The sequence below is a fragment of the Salvelinus fontinalis genome, chromosome 33 (genome assembly GCF_029448725.1).
Source record: "Salvelinus fontinalis isolate EN_2023a chromosome 33, ASM2944872v1, whole genome shotgun sequence".
Lineage (NCBI taxonomy): Eukaryota > Metazoa > Chordata > Actinopteri > Salmoniformes > Salmonidae > Salvelinus > Salvelinus fontinalis.
This window is the reverse complement of record NC_074697.1, coordinates 9588328-9603472: the sequence shown is the minus strand read 5'-3', so window position 1 is coordinate 9603472 and position 15145 is coordinate 9588328. Positions and strand designations below refer to the sequence as shown.

The 15145-nt window shown below is 43.9% G+C and overlaps 1 protein-coding gene across 1 annotated transcript in view; it reads left to right on the top strand.

Annotated features, from left to right (window-relative positions):
* The window catches only part of robo2 (roundabout, axon guidance receptor, homolog 2 (Drosophila)), a 768110-nt gene that overhangs the window by 109442 nt on the left and 643523 nt on the right, over positions 1–15145 (top strand). The window lies entirely within an intron of this gene.

Below are 15145 nucleotides of genomic sequence, written 5' to 3'. Positions count from 1 at the left end.
TAGGATATCTATCAATTTGATTGGGTATTGTAATTATTAACTGCAGATCTTGGTGGTTGGTGTTATTCCGAAGATTTTCAACTGCAGATTGTTCTAACATTTAGTCCTATTAAAGTAATTCATCTAAAAATATCATCATCCTTTTCTGTCATTACTGAGGTGGGTGATGTTCATCTGGAGAGATGAGCTGATGAGAGGAGAGAGGCTGCAATTCTTCCAAGAACATGAACATGAACATGAACTGAACATGAACTGAACATGAACTGAACATGAACTGAACATGAACATGAACTGAACATGAACATTAACTGAGCTTGACCATGAACTGAACATGAACTGAACATGAACATAAACATGAACTGAACATAAACATGAACTGAACATGAACATGAACATTAACTGAATATGAACATGAACATGAACTGACCATGATAATGAACTGAACATTACCATGAACTGAACATGAACATGAACATTAACTGAATATGAACATGAGCATGAGCATGACCATGAACTGAACATTAACATAAACATGAACTGAACATGACAATGAACTGAACATTTCCATGAACTGAACATGAACATTAACTGAACATGAACATTAACTGAACATGAACTGAACATGAACATTAACTGAACATGAATATGAACATGAACATGAACTGAACATGAACTGAACATGAACATGAACATTAACTGAACATGAACATGAACTGAACATGAATATGAACATGAACATGAACATTAACTGAACATGAACATGAACATAAACTGAAAATGAACATGAACTGAACATTAACATGAACATGAACATGAACTGAACATGAACATGAACATTAACTGAACATGAACATGAACTGAACATGAACATGAACTGAACATGAACATGAACATTAACTGAACATGAACATGAACATTAACTGAACATGACCATGAACATTAACTGAACATGAACATTAACTGAACATGACGATGAACATTAACTGAACATGAACATAAACTGAACATGAACATGAACATTAACTGAACATGAACATGAACATTAACTGAACATGAACATGAACATTAACTGAACATGAACATGAACTGAACATGAACATGAACATGAACTGAACATGAACATGAACTGAACATTAACATTAACTGAACATGAACATGAACTGAACATGAACATGAACATTAACTGAACATGAACATGAACATTAACTGAACATGAACATGAACTGAACATGAACATTAACTGAACATGAACATGAACTGAACATGAACATTAACTGAACATGAACATGAACTGAACATGAACATGAACATTAACTGAACATGAACATGAACATTAACTGAACATGAACATGAACTGAACATTAACATTAACTGAACATGAACATTAACATTAACTAAACATGAACTGAACATTAACATTAACATGAACATGAATTGAACATTAACATGAACATTAACTGACCATAAACATGAACATGAACATTAACTGAACATGAACATGAACATTAACATGAATTGAACATGAACATGAACATTAACATGAACTGAACATGAACATGAACATGAACATGAACTGAACATGAATATTACCTGAACATGAACATGAGCATGAACATGAGCATGAATATCAACTGAACATGAACATGAACTGAACATGAACATTAACATTAACTGAACATGAACATGAACTGAACATGAACATTAACTGAACATGAACATGAACATGAACTGAACATGAACATGAACTGAACATGAACATGAACATGAACATGAACTGAACATGAACATGAACTGAACATGAACATGAACATGAACATGAACTGAACATGAACATGAACATGAACATTAACTGAACATGAACATTAACTGAACATGAAGATGAACATTAACTGAACATGAATATGAACTGAACATGAATATTAACTGAACATGAACATTAACTGAACATGAACATTAACTGAACATGAACATGAACTGAACATGAACATGAACATGAAAATGAACATGAACTACATTAATAGGAGTACAATATGGGCAGGACTTGGATTGAAACGGGTGCCGGTACCGTTTATATTTAGGTGCAGGAACTCCTCAATACTTTTGAGCTTATATTCTATAGGAGGTTCAGGAACACGAGCAGTAGAAAATGTTTAGTGCCGGTATTCAGTTCCGACGAGCTCCTGCCCAAGTCAAGCACTGAATATGGGAGACTTTACAGGCATCGTTATGTTTACAGTTGTGTGGTTAACCAACGTCTACACCGCATGGCCACAGGCTGTCAATGACGTTGATCAAATTAGTTTAGAGGAAAAGAATAACAGGCTTTTGTTCATTTGATTAAATAGCATATTACTGAAATATTATATTGGAAAGGTAGGAAACAAGGAGACACAGTAGTTGGAAAATGATATTTCAAAGCCCTGTCCTCTGTGTTATTTCTCCATACTGGACCTAACGTGAAGTCTTCCTGTTGTGATGACATTCCTATAGCAGTAATCCATTACCTCTGTGTCTAACTGAATTTCCAGTAGATGCAGCATGAAATAAAGCGTCATACAACATGTCCAATAATGAAATGTTACATCAGCCGACATAGAGAGTCAGGCCATGTCTCTGCACCAGTGATCAGTGATCTATCGGTGATGATGAACAATTTCTTAACCCGTTTTACTCTAACCACATACCAGCAAGGGATAGGACACGGAGTGACTAACCTGTCATCAGAGATTCATTTCTGAAGAAGAAGAATAATTTTTTCCCTCTCTGAAAATGAAGCATGCCCTTTCAAGACCAATAGAATTTGAGATTCTGTGAGTCCATCCCAAGACTGAAGCACTGGAAAAGGTGGGGGAAAAAACTATCCCTCTACAGGTTTTACAAAACAAACAGTTACGTTTTGTTTTATCCATGGAGCTGATTTTCTTGTCGATCAAACTGATATTTATTTATTTACTGCGTTTAGATGTTTGTATTGTTATGTGTTAATCTTTCTGGAGCAGCTGTATGGCAGGGATTAGGCGACAATGGAGACTGCTGTACCATTGGTGATTGGACGGCGGATCGTTTTTAAGTAAACAACACATTCCACCAGGGGATAGGGAATAGCCAAGGACTGGGGCTACCAGAAGATTATCACTGTCCAGCAGAAACAAACAGACATCATGTGACGCCTAAATTCAAAGACTGAATTAATCATTTACTACTTTGACACAGCCAAACTAGAGACAGAAGTATTTAAACATGCTAGCACAGCTTTATGTGTTTTGTGTGATTTCATGTGGCCTCCTCAGAGTTAACATAGGGGTGCCTACAGAAGACCTGAGCTGAGCCCTAACAGCCTCAGTGGATGGCTGCCATGTACCCGTTAGCGAGCTCTTTGAGCAGCATACCAATGACCAATGATACCAATGACATCATCGGTGTGCATCATGTGATTTTAACCAGTTTTGTGGAGGCATTGACTACTAATTGTCTACTAATTGGTTGATGATCTCATTGGAAACACTTATCCCTCTATCTATTTTACTACAGAACCATGGAAACGTGCCATTTTCACATATGTTGATGTTGGGCAGGTGCTGGAGATGATGAATATTAAGGTGAAAGATTGTGAAACTTCCTTTTAAGATGCATCTCGTGGTATTTTTCTCATGTTTTTCTTTTTATGGTAGCTATAACATGTACTTTGTAATAGCATTTTTGTATCTCAGTGCTAAAATTAGGCTTGACGTTGTTCTTTTTTTTTGCAATTCCTTTGTAGATCAGTTGGTATAGCACGGTACTTGCAATGTCAGGGTTGTGGGTTCGATTCCCGTGGGGGACTGTTATGAAAATGGATGCACTCACTACTGTAAGTTGCTCTGGATAAGAGCATCTGCTAAATGACAAATTTAGTACAATACTACAGTATATTTCCACTTCATATGGAATTATATTTTTCTATAAACAATTTATGTTTGCTGTGTTCCTCTCATATTTTGTTTCACAGACTCTGTTTTCGAAGCCCAGCATCATTTTTTTCACCTGTACTCTCATCCTCTAAACACCATTAGGCTATGCAACAAAATCAAGCCTTGTTTTTGGCATTCCTCACAGCACCACAGCCATTTAGAATCGTCCTGTGCCTGTTACCAAGTCATCAATCCAGCACCTTGGTTGAAATGTTAAATGTCTATTCGACTGACAAATCAAGTTGTTGGGAGAAAGGTAAACTCCATGCATTTCATTTCATTGTGAATGAGGCCGGTGTCTCTGTGTTGATGCTGTGACCTTTCAGGTCTTAGACGTATGTCAAGGTGTTCAGAGAGAGACATGGTTGACGGTGACATGTGATCTGCTGTAGACACCAGGAGCATGCTGAAGTTTCAGGGGCTGTTGGAGGAGATGCCCTGGTCCTTTTGGGATTGTGACCAAAGGGAAGAGAGTCTGGCTTTCCAATTCTCTCTCCCCACCTTGTTTGTTTGCTTTTGTTGTAGGCCAAACAAACAGGCAAATATGAAATGCTAATTCATGTGTATGAAATATTAATACCACCTTTATGCAGAACTTCAAGGGAGCAGTAAGCAAAGCATTCCACCTTCTTATTCATTATTCACAGTACAAATGACTTGAAAAGGAATCAGTCCTTTGTCAACAGGCCTTTGAGAGGAATATGTATCATTCATCTTCCAACAGCTTCCACAAACTAACCAGATTAAGTGAAAAACTCTGCCCACAACTTGGGAGACACCTCGACACTGCTCCAACAGTGAACTTTTATCCCACTCATTGGAGGGTATCCAAATTGTAAATGGAAATGCTTTTGCAGAGTTGGTGAGAGGGTTAGCGACGGTGCTTGTTCTGATTAACGAGACAAGCAGACATGATTAACATGCCTCTGATTGCACTGTCTGTCTTCAAAATGGACAGGACCTCGCTGCTCACCACCATCCCAGTCCAAATGACCGGCAACGGAGATATGCCTGTCAATCTCCAGCACTTACTCATCCTAACAGCCCCCATAGTCTGCAGTAAATCAGCCCTGGCTCAGGAGGAGATGAGACCCCACGGGACGGAGGCCCAGGAGGTGATGAGACCCCACGGGACGGAAGCTCACTCGGGCTGGCCCGCACCTCGCCTGGCCTTGCCCACCCATACAGCTCTCCATCAGCCTGAGCATCACTACACAGGGGGCAGAGAGAGAGGAGGGTCTACAAGGGCTTGGAGAGGAGAGGACGGGAAGGTTGGAGTTTTAGAGGTGGAGCTAGTTTGCATACTGATTGCTGAGACCCACCTTGATATACTTTGCTGTACCTTCAAGCTAATTGGAGAAAACAGATTAGGATTTAACTGTTTGTTTGAGTGTTCAATGCAGAACTGTATTTATCCTACTGTATTTACCCTACTGCACTTATCCCCCCTCCCTTAATCACCCAATACAGTACAAATAACCCCCTCCTTCACTACCCAGTACAGTACAAATACCCCCCTCCTTCACTACCCAGTACAGTACAAATAACCCCCTCCTTCACTACCCAGTACAGTACAAATACCCCCTCCCTTCATCACCCAGTACAGTACAAATAACCCCCTCCTTCACTACCCAGTACAGTACAAATACCCCCCTCCATCACTACCCAGTACAGTACAAATACCCCCTCCCTTCATCACCCAGTACAGTACAAATACCCCCCTCCATCACTACCCAGTACAGTACAAATACCCCCTCCCTTCATCACCCAGTACAGTACAAATACCCCCCTCCTTCACTACCCAGTACAGTACAAATACCCCCTCCCTTCATCACCCAGTACAGTACAAATACCCCCCTCCTACACCACCCAGTACTGTACAAATACCTCTCCCTTCATCACCCAGTACAGTACAAATACCCCCTCCCTTCATCACCCAGTACAGTACAAATACCCCCTCCCTTCATCACCTAGTACAGTACAAATACCCTCTCCCTTCATCACCCTGTACAGTACAAATACCCCCTCCCTTCACCACCCAGTACAGTACAAATACCCCCCTCCTTCATCACCTAGTACAGTACAAATACCCCCTCTCTTCATCACCCAGTACAGTACAAATACCCCCTCCCTTCACCATCCAGTACAGTACAAATACCCCCCTCCATCACTACCCAGTACAGTACAAATACCCCCTCCCTTCATCACCCAGTACTGTACAAATACCCCCTCCCTTCATCACCCAGTACAGTACAAATACCCCCCTCCTTCATCACCCAGTACAGTACAAATACCCCCTCCCTTCATCACCCAGTACAGTACAAATACCCCCCTCCTTCACCACCCAGTACAGTACAAATACCCCCTCCCTTCATCACCTAGTACAGTACAAATACCCCCCTCCTTCACCACCCAGTACAGTACAAATACCCCTTCCCTTCATCACCCAGTACAGTACAAATACCCCCTCCCTTCATCACCCAGTACAGTACAAATACCCCCTCCCTTCATCACCCAGTACAGTACAAATACCCCCCTCCTTCACCACCCAGTACAGTACAAATACCCCCTCCCTTCATCACCCAGTACAGTACAAATACCCCCCTCCTTCACCACCCAGTACAGTACAAATACCCCCTCCCTTCATCACCCAGTATAGTACAAATACCCCCTCCCTTCATCATCCAGTACAGTATCTCAAAAAAAAATGATACACATTTGATCTGCACTAAATTCCCCCTTGGAATCAATTATGGCTCGATCGATGGAGTCAATATGCCACTGGTCCTTGGGTTTAGATATGTATTTTATCAACTTTCCTCTCCCTTCAATGGTCATAGCACGGGAACTTAATGCATTAATGTGTCGTAGGAGACAGGCCATCTGCAGATACTTATTAACCAGTGGAGAAACGTTAGAAGCAGTGTAGTGTTCTGTGCCATTCACCTGGGGATGGACACACGGTAGAGAACATCCTCTCCTTGGCCCTGCCTACCGGAACAGGGTCAAAAACCATTAGTTATTTCCAACACATTCATTTTCAGCCCTGCACCACCTTAGTAGTGTGATAAATACTCCCTGAGGCCTGCTTTATAATGCCTGGTGGTTTTTCTCATAAACACAAGTTTTGTTATCGTCTCTCTGCAAACCAAATCTCCCTGCTTGGTTGTTAGTACTTTATCAGAATATATACTGTATGTTCCCTGGACTTCCGCAAATTAATTAATTTAGCTTTGCCATATTTATTTTTATGACAAAAAAAAATCTATTTCTGGGGTGCTGAGTACTTTATTAAAAGTATTAAAAAAAACTTGGTCTTAAATCAAGCAAACTCCTGAGTTCCTCCCGACTTTCAGCAACCTTCAGGTCGGACTCATAAAAGCTGGCTAACTGTCACCCCTGTCAGCGCCAGCTGAGAGGTGGAGGACACATGTCATCCTGGTGAAATTGAAAATGGCTTCTGAGGCCCCCTTTCTGAGAGCCTGCCACTCTCTCTCATCCCTAGGCAGATTTAATGCCCCCACACTACTCCTGTGAGCAGTAGCCCCACCACACTACATCACGGGGTGTATTATTTTCTGTGTGTGCGTGTTATATGTTGGAAGAGACCCAGGATGCAGTGGAACTTTCCAATCCGAGTAAAGCATGTGTTTCATAGTGCAGTCCGAGATGGGCAGTATTTCTGTTTCATGTACAGTATTTGAAATACGTATTTTAATTACTTCTGAGTATTTGTATTTTGTATTACAATGGGCTGAACTACACTCCAATGTATTGTGTAACAAGATACTTTCAAAAGTTGTCATTTGTATTTTCAAAATTCTAAATACTTATCGTGTGTTTATGGCAGTTCACAATTTTACGGGCCACTTTCACCCTATATCGGTTTCAAAAGTCTGATGGCACAATGGTGTGAACCAACAGGACCCTGAACAGCTTCTACCCCCAAGCCATAAGACTACTGAATAGTTAGTTCAATAGTTAACCAATAGTTTCCTGGACGATCTGCATTGACTATTTTTCACTTTTGACTCATCACATATGCTGCTGCTACTGTTTATTATCTATCCTGTTGCCTAGTCACTTCACCCCTACTTATATGTACATATCTACCTCATTACCTTGTACCCCTGCACATTGACTCTGGTACCCCTTGTGTATAGCCAAGTTATTGTTACTCATTGTGTATTTATTCCTTGTGTTATTATTTTTCTATTATTATTGTCCTCTCTCTGCATTGTTGGGAGTGGCCCCTAAGTATTTTACTGTTAGTCTACACCTGTTGTTTACGAAGCATGTGACAAGCATTGATGCCCATCTCTGAGTGCTGTCACTTGTGATGATTATTAGCATTACATTCTATCTATCCTAATGTAACTGATCATTAATTTACAGTCAGACATAGTCATATATTACATTCAAATAAGGATTTTATTCCATGTGTTCTTCCCTCCATCTGTCCCCCACAGAGTTAGGTCCAATGCCTAGAGGAAATGTTCCTGTGTTAGGGACTTCGTACACTATTCATTGGTATTTATCAGTGAGACTCTTGCTATATTTCTCCTCCAGGAGCACAGTGTAGGAAACAGACGTCCACTCAGTATGCCCCCAGAATGTGAAAAGGAATATGTAGGTGGAACACAGCAAAGGACTACACACGTTCTCATGCATAATTATAGAGTCACAGAGACGTTTTCCAGTACATTTCACTCCCCTACATGAAAAGTGCTCCTATTTTCTGGAAGAGAGCGAAAGAGAAATTTCATTACGGAAACTGACATCAGTCTGAGTGCACTTCCTTTCATGCTGTTATTCACGGGCAGCTCCATATTTTTTACTGGTTAGAAGGGAGTAAATTACATATTGACTGGCTTATTATGTTCATTCGATTTGCAGTGATCAAAAGTGCTATTGAAGTGTCAGGCTGGGCTGGTGGCCGTGGTGGTGACTGACTGTATAGAAGCCAGGCAGAAGAGAGGAGAGACAACAGCACAAGGACTGGGAATTGCCAGGGACCTCAAGAGATTATCAAGAAACTTAGGCACAATACGATATGTATTGCGATTCTCACGATACGATATGTATTGCGATTCTCACGATTCTATATGTATTGCAATTCGTTACTCCGATTTTATTACGATTTGATTTTCCAAACATATTGCTCACTATATGTCTGCTGCAGCGAGACAAGAGAGCGTATGAGAAAACATTTGTTTTGATCACTCATGGCAATAAAAGTGCTGAAAACCAGTATGAAAAGAGGATGGAGAACAAGCTACAGGATAAAAAAAGAGAGTTTTGGCACAGGTACAGCTGTCTAGTGGTAGCTAACGCTACCTAGCAAATAAATAAATACTAAGGAGTTCAAAAGCATATACACTGAGTGCACAAAACATTATGTACACCTGCTCTTTCCATGACATAGACTGACCAGGTGAATCCAGGTGAAAGTGATGATCCCTTATTGATGTCACCTGTTAAATCCACTTCAATCAGTGTAGATGGACTGGAGGAGACTGATTAAAGAAAGGTTTTTAAGCGAGGTGTTCTTAATGTTTTGTACACTCAGTGTCATATCATCCAAAATAATATTCCGATATGTAACTCTATCTATTTCTTGTAACTTGTTTTTGGTCACAGGTCCAGAAATGGCTGAAGAATTGCAACATTTACCTGGTGCTAACTCTGCAAATACTGCTGCTGGGTGATTTGAAAATACATTGTTAATCAATCAATAATATAATAATACTATTAGCAACATTTTTCATTTTTAATTTACAATCTGTAGAAACTATGAGAATAGAAAGGTTCAGAACTTTTGTGAAACATCACAGCACAGTGGAAACATATATGGCAAATAGAAATCCAAAATGGATGGTGTTAAGAGATGGGAGATGGGAGGGGTTGAATGGAGCTGAAGGGTGGGACTAACAACAACAAGAAACCTTATGTAAAATATACTGTGTCTGTAAAATGTATTTAGGTTCAGAAAGTATGTCAAACAGCACAGCACAGTTGAAAAATATATGGCAAATAAAAATCTAACTTGATGGACATCAGGAATAGATGGGAGAGGTTAAGGGTAAAGGAAGGACAGGACTAAAAACAAACAAAAGATAACTATTGTAAAATACATTGTGTCTATAAAATGTATGTATGTATGAACTGGAATTAGAAGCCTAGGTGTTGTTGTTCATTAGTTTACTCCAATTAGGGGAGGGGTGGGTTCGTGGAAAATAATAAAGGAAAATATATTTTAAAAAGATATGTATATATAACAAATATGGAATAATTAATTAACCAAAAAAGTGTTAAACAAATCAAAATATATTTGAGATTCTTCAGTAGGCACCCATTGTCTTCTCTCAACCAGCTCCACAAGGAATGCTTTTCCAACAGTCTTGAAGGAGTTCCCACTTATGCTGAGCACTTGTTGTCTGCTTGTTCTTCACTCTGCGGTCCAACTCATCCCAAACCATCTCGATTGGGTTGATGTCGGGTGATTGCGGAGGCCAGGTCATCTGATGCAGCACTCTGGGTCTTCCTTTCCTGTGGTGGTCCTCATGAGAGCCAGTTTCATCATAGCACTTGATGGTTTTTGCGACTGCACTTGAAGAAACATTCAAAGTTCTTGAAATTGTCCGGATTGACTGACCTTCATGTCTTAAAGTAATGATGGACTGTTGTTTCTATTTGCTTATTTGAGCTGTTCTTGCCATAATATGGACTTGGTCTTTTACCAAATAGGGCTATCCTCTGTATACCACTCCTACCTTGTCACAACACAACTGATTGGCTTAAATGCATTAAGTAGGAAAGACATTTCACAAATTCACTTTTAACAAGGCACACCTGTTAATTGAAAGGCATTCCAGGTGACTACCTCATGAAGCTGGTTGAGAGAATGCCAAGAGTGTGCAAAGACTGTCATCAAGGCAAAGGGTGGCTCTGAAGAATCTCAAATATAAAATACATTTTGATTTGTTTTACACTTGTTTGCTTACTACATGATTCTATATGTGTTATTTGATAGTTCTGGTGTCTTCACTATTATTCTACAATGTAGAAAATAGTAAAAAAATAAATAATAATAACTAGAATGAGTAGGTGTGTCCAAACTTTTGACTGGTACTGTATATATATTCTTTAAAGTTATGGGGGTGGAAATGATGCAGACAATTACATTGATGGACGCTACGATCTGCAATATTAAAGCTGATCCATCCCCTAAATAAAAAATAAATAAATAAATATATATAGGTAAAAATGAAAATAATAATAAAAAACTCTATTTGTTTCTTCCACCATCACTAAGCACCACCAATTGAACCTGAGGGAGCTATTCTCTGCTCTACCTGAGTGTTTCTGGGAGATGATAGTGTTAATGGATGTGGAGGTCTGTTAAGGCAGTCAATGTTGTTCTCCTCCTCAAACGAGAAGGAGCATGGATAGGACCAAGATGCGGATTGGTGATTAATCATACTTTTAATGAAAACAGCAAACACGACACTACAAAACTACAAAACAACAAACTAACAAACCTTCAACCGTCCTGTGTGGCCCAAACACTGACACAGGAACAAACACCCACAAAACACCAGTGAAACCCTGGCTGCCTTTGTATGACTCTCAATTAGAGACAAACAATACACACCTGTCTCTAATTGAGAATCATACCAGGCCGAACACAAAACCCCACATAGAAATACAAACATAGACAAACCCACCCAACTCACGCCCTGACCAACTAAAATGAATACAAAACAAAGGAAAACAGGTCAGGAACGTGACAGAACCCCCCCCTTAAGGTGCGAACTCCGGGCGCACCAGCACAAAGTCTAGGGGAGGGTCTGGGTGGGCGTCTGTCCACGGTGGCGGCTCTGGCGGTGGACGAGGTCCCCATCCCACCATAATCAATCCCCGCTTCTTTATCCCCCTCCCAATGACCACCCTCCCACTAACCCCACCTAAATGAAGGGGCAGCACCGGGATAAGGGGCAGCACCGGGATAAGGGGCAGCACCGGGACAAGGGGCAGCACCGGGACAAGGGGCAGCACCGGGACAAGGGGCAGCACCGGGACAAGGGGCAGCACCGGGACAAGGGGCAGCACCGGGACAAGGGGCAGCACCGGGACAAGGGGCAGCACCGGGACAAGGGGCAGCACCGGGACAAGGGGCAGCACCGGGACAAGGGGCAGCACCGGGATAAGGGGCGGCAGGTCCTGGCTGAGGGACTCCGGCAGGTCCTGGCTGAGGGACTCCGGCAGGTCCGGGCTGAGTGGCAGCTCCGGACTGTAGGGCAGCTCCGGACTGTAGGGCAGCTCCGGACTGTAGGGCAGCTCCGGACTGTAGGGCAGCTCCTGACTGTAGGGCAGCTCCTGACTGTAGGGCAGCTCCTGACTGGCGGGCGTCTCTGGCAGCTCCTGACTGGCGGGCGTCTCTGGCAGCTCCTGACTGGCGGGCGTCTCTGGCAGCTCCTGACTGGCGGGCGTCTCTGGCAGCTCCTGACTGGCGGGCGTCTCTGGCAGCTCCTGACTGGCGGGCGTCTCTGGCAGCTCCTGACTGGCGGGCGTCTCTGGCAGCTCCTGACTGACGGACGGCTCTAGCGGCTCCTGACTGACGGACGGCTCTAGCGGCTCCTGACTGACGGACGGCTCTACTGGCTCGGGACAGACGGGCGGCTCTAATGGCTCGTGGCAGACGGCTGACTCAGATGGCGCTGGGCAGACAGATGGCTCAGACGGCGCTGGGCAGACAGATGGCTCAGACGGCGCTGGGCAGACAGATGGCTCAGACGGCGCTGGGCAGACAGATGGCTCAGACGGCGCTGGGCAGACAGATGGCTCAGACGGCGCTGGGCAGACAGATGGCTCAGACGGCGCTGGGCAGACAGATGGCTCAGACGGCGCTGAGCAGACAGATGGCTCAGACGGCGCTGGGCAGACAGATGGCTCAGACGGCGCTGGGCAGACAGATGGCTCAGACGGCGCTGGGCAGACAGATGGCTCAGACGGCGCTGGGCAGACGGGCCGTTCAGGCACCGCTGGGCAGACGGCAGACTCTGGCCGGCTGAGACGCACTATAGGCCTGGTGCGTGGTACCGGAACTGGAGGTACCGGGCTGAGGGCACGCACCTCAGGGCGAGTGCGGGGAACAGGAACAGGGCACACTGGACTCTCGTGGCGCACTCTAGGCCTGGTGCGTGGTACCGGAACTGGAGGTACCGGGCTGAGGGCACGCACCTCAGGGCGAGTGCGGGGAGAAGGAACAGTGCGTCCAGGGCTCTGGAGACGCACAGGAGGCTTGGTGCGTGGTGCCGGAACTGGAGGCACCGGGCTGGAGACACGCACCATAGGGAGAGTACGTGGAAGAGGAACAGGGCTCTGGAGATGCACTGGAAGCCTGGTGCGTGGTGTAGGCACTGGTGGTACTGAGCTGGGGTGGGAAGGTGACGCCGGATATACCGGACCGTGAAGGAGGACACGTGCTCTTGAGCACCGAGCCTCCCCAACCTTACCAGGTTGAATGGACCCCGTAGCCCTGCCAGTGCGGCGAGGTGGAATAGCCCGCACTGGGCTATGCAGGCGAACCGGGGACACCACCTGTAAGGCTGGTGCCATGTACGCCGGCCCGAGGAGACGTACTGGAGGCCAGATACGTTGGGCCGGCTTCATGGCATCCGGCTCGATGCCCAACCTAGCCCTCCCAGTGCGGCAAGGTGGAATAGCCCGCACTGGGTTAAGCACGCGTACTGGGGACACCGTGCGCTTTACCGCATAACACGGTGTCTGACCAGTACGACGCCCTCTCACTCCACGGCAAGCCCGGGGAGTTGGCTCAGGTATCCAACCCGGCTTCGCCACACTCCCCTTTAGCCCCCCCCAAGAAATCTTTGGGTGAGCCTCTCGGGCTTCCGTGCTAGCCGCGTACCCTCATACCTTCGGCTCCTCTCTCCGGTTGCCTCTGCTCTCCTCGCTGCCTCCAGCTGTTCCCATGGGAGGCGATCCTTTCCAGCCAGGATCTCCTCCCATGTGTAGCAACCCTTGCCGTTCAAGACGTCTTCCCATGTCCATTCCTCTGTCTGTCTCTGCTGCTGTCGCTGCCCTTCTCCACTCCGCTTGGTCCTCTTGTGGTGGGTGTTTCTGTTAAGGCAGTCAATGTTGTTCTCCTCCTCAAACGAGGAGGAGCATGGATAGGACCAAGATGCGGATTGGTGATTAATCATACTTTTAATGAAAACAGCAAACACGACACTACAAAACTACAAAACAACAAACTAACAAACCTTCAACCGTCCTGTGTGGCCCAAACACTGACACAGGAACAAACACCCACAAAACACCAGTGAAACCCTGGCTGCCTTTGTATGACTCTCAATTAGAGACAAACAATACACACCTGTCTCTAATTGAGAATCATACCAGGCCGAACACAAAACCCCACATAGAAATACAAACATAGACAAACCCACCCAACTCACGCCCTGACCAACTAAAATGAATACAAAACAAAGGAAAACAGGTCAGGAACGTGACAAGGTCTGTGAATCTACAGTAACTGCCAGCCTTGCCATGCAGTGTTTGGGAGAGAGAAGGTCCGTTCTGTTTCTGAGTGAATACCTTCACATTGCAACTGCTTTACCTTGGTTTGTGTTTGTTCGTGTTGGATCACATGCTGGCATTATTCCACATTACATTTTTCCATGTGTATTTGTCCACATTTTTCTATCTTCCCCTCTCTCTAGTTCCTAGTCTGGTGTAATTATTAACCAGCCTATACAGTACTTATACCTTATTCTCACAGTAAACAAGCCCGGGAGGAAGAAACATATACAGTGCGTTGATGGATGGGCCAACAGTGCAGTAGTTTGAGAACCTATTCAAATGAATGAGAGTGAACAACAGCCTGAAGCCAAACAGAGGTAATGATATATGTCTGGCGCGACATCGACTTCAGATAGGCCCCATTCCTCACATCTGCCATCCACTAACCCTCCTACTCCTGTTCATCCTGAACAATGATTGAGTTGCCTATGTAGTGTATAGACAAGGTAAAATGGACAACTTTTGAATACTGTATTGGTACTTTATTTCAGTGTATGCATATCTGGCTGCTCTACTTTGAAAGATGCAAACATAGTTGACATTTAGAGAAAATTTAGTTTCAGTTATTCAGTTATAGGTTAGCACACAGA